Source organism: Staurois parvus, unplaced genomic scaffold, assembly GCF_062004578.1.
Source record: "Staurois parvus isolate SC_StPar_1 unplaced genomic scaffold, SC_StPar_1.0 ptg000190l, whole genome shotgun sequence".
Classification (NCBI taxonomy): Eukaryota; Metazoa; Chordata; class Amphibia; order Anura; family Ranidae; genus Staurois; species Staurois parvus.
The window spans coordinates 671,499-680,325 of record NW_028317986.1 but is presented as its reverse complement, the minus strand read 5'-3'; the positions used below and the strand labels follow the sequence as shown (position 1 = coordinate 680,325).

The window sequence follows — 8,827 nt, the reverse complement described above, 5'->3', positions numbered from 1 at the left end:
ATGGTTCCTGACAGGGACACTGCAGGAGGGACATCGCGGGAGCGCAGGACAAGGTAAGTGATCGAGGGATCCTGGAGCAACGCTGCAGTGTATTCCCGAGTGTAGCCCGGGGTTACCGCTTGTGGTACTGAAACTTTACCCCGAGCTACACTCGGGAATACCGCCAGGGGGGTTACGGATATCTTCCACACCAGTGATGATTCCTAAGACAGTCAGCTTTTCAGACACTGAGGGAGAGGCTACTGCTGCTTCCTCTTCTCCCTCGATGTCTGGTACTAAGGACAGAAAGAGAAAATTTAAAGACACATTTTCAGAAGAAAGCGACTCATCCCAGCCAAAGAAGTATTATCATGTCATCGTCTTTATTTCTCTGTGTATTCTAATCAAGCAGCAAAGAATATAATGTAACGGAAACAAAAGGGGAAAAAAAAAATTAAATTTAGACCCTGAAGTGTTTTTATAATTTTCTCCAGCTGGTGCAACCTGCCTCCAATATTAATGGCGAAGACGGGCCCCTCTATCTTTTACCTCATCTGAGTCTCTGCCTTCAAAAGAATTCCGTAACCGTGTTAAATTGTTGTCTCTCGTCTCATCGCTGGAGCCGTCCATGATTATTGTGCTGTTAATTACAGCGGAACCAATTCGTCCATGTACAATTATGTAACCGCCAGAACAAGTCCGTTCTTGTGTACGCACTCTGAAATTTCTTTTTCCTTGTTTTTTTTTTTTTCCTCCGCTGTTTCGCCTGGTTTGAGAAAGGAAATTGTCAAACACATGGAAAAATGTGATTTGAGGATGGCGAGGCCGCTGTGCTCAGGAACAGCTAGGCCGGTCTGTTTTAATGGTGCCAAATTGCAGCCGGCTGTGTGCGTACACTGACTGATGACCTCTAGAAGCTTGGTTCAAAAAGCAAACCGCTGTTCTGTTAAATTGAAATTCCAAGCAAACCTGGTTTCGGAAGCAAAAAAAAAAGTTTGGTTAATTAATTGTGTCCCCACCAAAGATTGCTGTCTTCAAAATGGGAAATGAAAGAAAATGTCCTGCTATCGAGATATCTAGCAATGTAACTTCTAACCAGGGGCGGACTGACCATTTGGAAACTCGGGCACTGCCCGAGGGCCCTGGGTCAGTAGGGGGCCCCATGAGATGCCCCTGGTACCATTTTCATAGGCTTTTTTGAGTTTGGGCAAGGACACAGGGGTCCCATGATCCCCTATTGCCCAGGGGCCCTATGAGTTGTCAGTCCACCCCTGCTTCTAACCCTTTCTTCTTTCACCCCACACTGAACAAATTTTGCAACTCCGCCACCAAGCCCCCCCCCTCCCCCCCCATGCACTTTAACCACTTTGTGTTTGGGGCAATTTTTTAATTCTTCACACATATTAAAATCAGCATTTTTTTATTTTCCACTAGTACTATAGATTACTTAGAACCTTCAAACATTATATATTTTATGAAAGCAAAAACCCTGGGGAATAAAATGGTGGCCGTTGCAGTTTTTTATTTCCCACAATATTTGCTTAGCTGTTTATCAAAATTATATTTTCAGGACAAGCTACACTGAAATGTATTTTATTGCACACACACACATGATTGATATATTGTTTTTATATATTCTAAAAAATATTAAAAATGGATTAGTGTCAATTAAATAAATACCAAACATACCAATACTTAAAATTGTGTGAAATGTCAAAAAAACTGCAATTACTTTTTTTCATAGCAGTTGCTTTTAAAGCCTTTACAGGTTATAAATTTAGAGTTAAAGTGGTCGTAAAGGCTCAAGGTTTTTTACACTCATGAATTCTATGTATGAAGGTAAGAAAAACCCGTGTACAGCAGTGCCCCTAATACTTACCTGAGCCCCCTCTCGATGCAGCAGTGTGAACAAAAGCCTTGGCTTTCTTGGATTTCTTTATCCTCTCTGGCTGAGACAGCAATGGTAGCCATTGGGTCCAGCTACTGTCACACAGCCAGTGAGCTAATGAGGACAGAGTGGGGGTTGGGGCCGAGCTGCGATCCATGTGTGCATAGACACACAGAGCAGCAGCTCAGGAGTGAGCATGCATGAGCACCATAGCAAGCTGTGGGCCTGGAGTGCCAACCGGGGACTTGAGAAGAGGAGGATCAGGACTGTTCTGTGCAAACCCACACAGAGCAGGTAAGCGTAACATGTTTGTTATTTTAAAGAAAAAATAACATTGTTTAATATCACTTTAACCATAAATTATTGCTCTAGAATTATTGCTCCCACTTCAACGTTCACGGTGATACGTCACATTTGTGTTGATGTTTACATACACAGTTGGAACCTACGCACTCAATTGTATTTGCAATTATGCATGGGGGTGGGGAGAGGGTGCTTTTTAACCACTTGAGCTTCTGAGGATTTACCCCCCTTAATGACCAGGCCTTTTTTTGCTGTTTGGCGCTCCACTAATTCAAATTATAATTGCGCGGTCATGCAGTGCTGCACCCAAACAAAATTTACGTCCTTTTTTTCACACAAATAGAGCTTTCTTTTGATGGTATTTTATCACCTGTGCACTTTTTATTTTTTGTGCTATAAACAAAAAAAACACGAAAATGTTGAAAAAAAACAATATTTTCTACTTTCAGCTATAAAAAATATATAGTAAACTCAAAGTTAGTCATAAATTTAAGCCAAAATGTATTCTGCTCCATGTTTTTGGTAAAAAAAATCCCGTGCATTAGCGGGCAAACTGGCGCTATATGGGAGGGGCACTAACACTTTCGGAAGTCACCAGTGACACTAATACAGTGATCAGTAAAAATCTGTTCACTGTAATCAATGACACTGGTGACAGGGCAGTGAAGGGGTTAACTGGGGGGGTGGGGGGCGATCAAGGGGTTAAATGGGATTACTGGTGTACTGGAGTGCAAACTGGCGCTATCTGGGAGGGGCGCTAACACTATCGGAAGTCGCCAGCGACACTGCTACAGTGATCAGTAAAAATTGGTTGACATCGGTTGACTGGTGACAGGGCAGTGAAGGGGTTAACTGGGGGGGGCGATCAAGGGGTTAAATGTGTCCTAGAGTGTTCTAACTGTGGGTATGTGCTGTTTTACTCACTGTTTGGATGTCTTCTTCTCTGTCTGGAACGGAATGTGTCCAGGCAGAGAAGAATGACATCATATACTGTCCTGTGCAACTGTCAACACAGGACAGGATAGGACAGGGACCGATCATCTGATTTCAGCCAGAAATCACTGGCTGAAATCGAATGATTGATCCCTCCGGGATCAAATGGTGTCACCCTCGGGTCGGCGGGAGCACGCGCGCCCCCTGCCGGCGAAAAACGTCGGGAGCGCGGAGCCCGTTTTAAAACGTGCTTTTGCGCCCCAGTGCCGTCCTGCACACGTATATATACAGTGGCAGGGCGGCAAGTGGTTAATTATTTCTATTTATTTTATTTAAATGATTATTATTATTCTTTTACACTTTTTGTTTGTTTTATTTAGCAAATTTAAATGTTTTTCATGTACAGTCATGGCCAAAATTATCAGCACCCCTGCATTTCTGTCAGATAATGCACTACTTCACCCAGAAAATTGTTGCAATTACATATGTTACGGCATTCTCATGTTTATTTATTTTGTTTATATTGGTATGACACAAAAAAGTGGAGAAACAAAAAGCCAAATCTTACACATTTCACATAAAACCACCAGAAATGGTCTGGACAAAATTATTGACACCCTCAATTTAATATATGTCATACACCCCTTGGAAACACTAACTGAAATCAATGGCTTCCTGTAACCATCAATGAGTTTCTTACATCTCTCTACTGGAATTTTGGAGCGCTCTTCTTTTGCCAACTGCTCCAAGTCTTTCAGATTAGAAGTGTTCCTTTTCCCAACTGCTGCTTTGAGATCTCTCCATATGTGTTCTTTGGGGTTGACAGACCCATGACCTCTGACGGAGGCCCAACTTTCTGACACTGGGTCCTAAATTGAACCCCAAAATTCTTTGGTAGTCTTCTGGTTTCATAATGCCATTCACATGGTCAAGACATCTAGTGCCTCAAGCAGCAAAGCAACCCCAAAACATCAGTGACCCCCCACCATGTGTGACTGGAGGGACAGTATTCTTTTCTTTAAAGGCCTCATTGCTTTTTCTGAAAACAGTACAATGATGAGCTTTACTAAAAAGCTGTAATTTTGTTTCGTCTGTCCACAGCACATTCTCCCAAAAGGATTTTGGCTTCCGCAGGTAAGTTTTGGCAAACTCCAATCTGACTTTTTTGTTTCTGTGTCAGCAGTGGGGTCCTCCTGGGTCTCCTACCATATTTCTGTGTCAGCAGTGGGGTCCTCCTGGGTCTCATACAATAGTGTACCTTTTCATTCTGATGGCAACGCATAGTGTGAGCGGACACTGTTGTACCCTGTGCCTGAAGGTCAGCTTAAATTTGTCTGGAAGTTGATCGAGGTTCTTTAGCCACCATCCGAACAATCCTTCATTGCAGTCTGTAATGGAACCAGACCCCAGACCGCACTTGGGTATATTCCGTTATACCGCAGCTTCCCTGTCCGAACACAAATCCACGGACCACACCCTTGAAATCCCTCAGAAAATAGACAGCACCCGACTCTTCTTAAAACAGGAAGTCAACTCCTTTATTTCTACACAAAACACAAGTTATATACACAGGGCTGGGAAACACAACCAGGAACAGGAAACACATCATCAGCCTGCCCCATCAGTGGGAAGGGCTACAGGAAACACATCATCAGCCTGCCCCATCCAACCAAGACATAGAACAATGGGATGCAGCACATGGCAAAGGACAATGGACAGCCAGGTGGCCGAGAACAAAGGACAACACACCAATACACAATACTAGGACATTCACACCCTGTACCCCTTAACAGGCACAGGGTGGATTACACATAATGAGGGGAACATGAGCTGACACAGAGGTCCCCCCACCCCCAAAAGTCACTCCCGTCACACAGTCTTTGATAACATTTTTCCACGGCCAGGAAGATTAGCTAGAGTGCCACGGGCTATACACTGCTTGACAATGTTGTACACAGTGGACACAGGAACATTAAGATTTGTTCATTGATACAGGTGAGTTTATTTACAAATTACAGGAGCATCACAAACTTGGAAAGCAATTATTTCTTACAAGTTTGAGAAGGTGCCAATAATTCTGTGTGCTGAGACGGCAAGAAGACATATGTATGTGATCCTTGAAAGTCAGCCAGCCCCACCGCAGACATCATTTTTAAACCCAGTGCTTTTGAGTTTTGGGTGACATTGTTTTTGAAAGAAAACTTGATGCTAAATATATACTATATATTTACATAGTCATCTTGAAAAAAAAAAAACAGTTCATTGGGTTTAACCAATCAAAAAAAAAAATATTTGACCAAAAACTTTGTGAGCATTTTACCATCACACCCACTATATGATCAAAAGTGTGTGGACCTCTCTCCAAATTACTGAGTTCATGTTTTTCTAGTGAAGGGTACTTTTTTTTGCTTTAGCACAGTGGTTTCCAAACTGCAGCATGGAGGCTGGATGTGGCTCTTTGCTTGTCTGGCCCTTGGGACACTATTCCTCCCACTTCCTCCAAGTGGCACCAACAATGGGACATAATTTCTGCCACTGACACCAATAATGAGCACTCTTCCTGTCCCTGATATTAACAGCGGGACACTATTACTCCCACTATTGCCAATGATTGAGTATTGCTTACTTCCATTGATGCCAGGGTGTTTTCTACTCAAACTGGCCACAATCCAGCCCCCCCCACCCCCATCCTAAAGTCTGAAGGACAGTAAACTGGCCCTTTGTTTAGAAAGTTTTGAGGCCCCTGATTTAGTATACAAAGACAGTTTAGACCAGCCTTTCTCCACCTCTTTAATGTGGAAGAACATTTAAATTAATTCCTGCTAATAATTACTATTTCAAAAGTTCACAGTACATTAGTGTGATGGTCACTTAGAAGAATGTTTCTGACATTTGTGGTCATTGTGAAAATCCCCTTCCCTCTCTCAGACAGCTAAAAAAAAGATCATTGTCGAATTTGGTTACTCATCTGAGAGGCAGGAGCTGATCAATGCTTAAGGGACCCCTAGCAACCTCTGGAGGAACGCTAACGCTACAGGGAACCCGGGTTGAGAAAAGTTGATTTATATGATTGTGTGCTTACAACCTGGTTGTCCCATTTTTGTAAAAGTTCTTTTCTGTTCCAGCAAACTCCATAAAGACATGGTCTGAACAGTTTGGTGCAGAGAAACCCAACTGGCCTGTACAGAGCCCTAACCTTAACCCTACTGAACAACTTTGGGATGCATTGGAATTGGAGTTCTCATCCAACATCAGTACCTGACCTTACAAATCTTCTTTTGGATAAATAAGTACAAATTTCCACAGACACACTCCAAAGTCTTGTGGAAAGCCTTCCAAAAGGAATGGAGGAAGTTATAGCATCAGAGGCGATGGGTAGTTAACCCCATAATGATGGCCATGATTTTGGAAATGTCCAGCAAACTCACCTTCTGTAGGCATGATGGTCTAAACTGCTTCTGGCATCTTAACCTCCCTAGCGGTCTGATTATGTCCATATTTCTGTGCTCAAAGCGGTACATTTTTTTGCATGGAAATATGTATTTTTTTTTATTGTAGGCCTGTAATTTTTAGGAATAACTCACTGAAATCTGTCCGAACAAGAGTCTAGTAAACATCCCGGGTATGATAAAATTTGAAACACGAAATCATAAATTATAATTTAATAAATAATCATAAAAAATAATAATATAATAATAATAAATGTATTTCAGTAATATAATCAAACCAAAAACACTGAAATGTGAAATATAGCGCCAAGTTCGCACATCGCTGAGCAAAGTCGCAGAATCGTTTTCAGTGTCTGATGAGGAATTTCCCCCACGAATCATTATCACTCAATTCTGCAAGTGGTTCTGATTTACTATCGCTGTTCTCTAGCCGGTCTAAAACCGATTTTGACCTAAAGGGACGCTTTTTGGACGCCATGGAGGTTTCTCAGTTTCCAGGCAGAAAGAACAGTAAAAATGCAGGCAGGGCGCTGGACAAAGCACGGGACAAAATGTATGTGAAATGGTTGGATACAGGAATGTTTTACTATGTGATTTTAGTGTATTGAGTGAATGTCACAATATGTCATTTTCAAATTTCCCGCCGTTCCGTTCCCCGGACATCCCGACGCTCGTAAGGGACGGAACCCAGATGACAGATGCCGGCATCCGCCGGAGGACATGGCCAGGGACACTGCAGGGGGGACATCGCGGGAGCGTAGGACAAGGTAAGTGACCGAGGGATCCCGGAGCAGCGCCGCATGGTAAGCCCGAGTGTAGCTCGGGGTTACCGCTTTTGATGCTGAAACTTTACCCCGAGCTACACTCGGGAATACCGCCAGGGAGGTCAAAGTAGGCTGCACCAGGTGCCCATAGGCTAAGTAAGTTCTGTTCAGCACCTGATGGGGTTGATTTACTAAAGGCAAACAGACTGTGCACTCTGCTAGGGCAGTTTCTCCAGATCGTAGTGAGTGAGTCTGCTGACTTCCATCATCCAATCATGTGCAAGCAAAAATGCAGTTGTTTTTATTTTCCTTGCATGTGATTGGATATTCTTTGCAAAGAGAAACTTTACCTCATTTACTAATCTATGGAGCAACTGCCCTTTGCAAAGTGCAAGGTCTATAAGCTCGAAAGAGCAGGGCCCTCAATCCCCTCATGTTTTGCATTGTATTGGTATTGTTCTGTCACATGTTCTGTCCCCCTTTGTAATGTACAGCGCTGAGCGAACTATTGGCGCTTTATAAATACTGTATAATAATAATAATAATATTTGCCTTTAATAAATCAACCCCATAGTGTCCTGAATCTCCTGGGGCTTTGGTGTGCACATTTTGTCTAGCCCGGCAGAAAATGTGGCCTTGCCCCCTTTCCATTTCTAAGGCTTCACTCTTGGTCCCACAGTAATGGGCTAATAGAGAAGCTTAAGAGGTAAGGGATTAAGGTCAGGCTGATTGACAATAAAGATGGACGTTATTTGCTTGCCATAGTGTTGGATTTGGGGCATATGAGGACTGACCTGGCATGCAGGTGACTGCTATAAGGTGCCAGCCGAAGTTTATATAAGTTCATTTCATTTGAGGTTCACTCTAAGTGGAATGACATGTCCACCCAGGAATTTGAGTTCCCTGCCCATGTGCTGCGTTGATAAATTTCAAGACTGAGAAAATGAAGTTCTGTTTGAACTGGTCTCTCTACTCGACAGTCAGGAAAGTAATAAAACTGCTGGAAGCCTCTTGAAAAGACTCATTTTAGCAGTTTCCGAAAGAAAAACATTATGACTTCCCTGTTTTATAAGGTACCAAATAACTCCATCACTTACCATCACGAGGGTACAAGACACCGGGCACGCCAAGCGACAAAAAAATGACTGTGTCAGGTTACAATTATCAGGATGTGAGGCTGGTCGTGGCAGCGGATATGCCTCCTGAGCCTATGAAAAATAGGGGGTTTTTTTTCTTCAATTTTGCTTTTTTTTTTTATTAACATGAAGTAGACAGGATATAGGATCTGTAAACTTTCCAGCTAAACAGGACATTGCTGGCACTGAGAATTTCTGCTAAATTATGGCTTTCTTTGGAGAGAGGGGACGGCTTCCAAGAAATGTTTTTTTTTCAACAGGAGGAACGGGCAAAATCCAAGAAGAAGGATGGAATGGGCATGAAGCAAGCTGCTTATCCAGGACCGATTGTGAAATTTTCTGACTCTTCTCAGTTCAATTTTCTACCACAGCTTC

The 8,827-nt window shown here is 42.8% G+C and overlaps 1 long non-coding RNA gene across 1 annotated transcript; it reads right to left on the bottom strand.

Annotated features, from left to right (window-relative positions):
- Nucleotides 1-343: 343 nt before the first annotated feature.
- LOC149461975 (uncharacterized) lies at nucleotides 344-8,519 on the bottom strand. The gene is made up of 2 exons (XR_016312749.1): nucleotides 8,414-8,519; nucleotides 344-948 (listed from the first exon to the last, which is right to left on the bottom strand). It is a non-coding gene; the product is annotated as an uncharacterized LOC149461975 (long non-coding RNA).
- Between the last annotated feature and the right edge of the window lie 308 nt (nucleotides 8,520-8,827).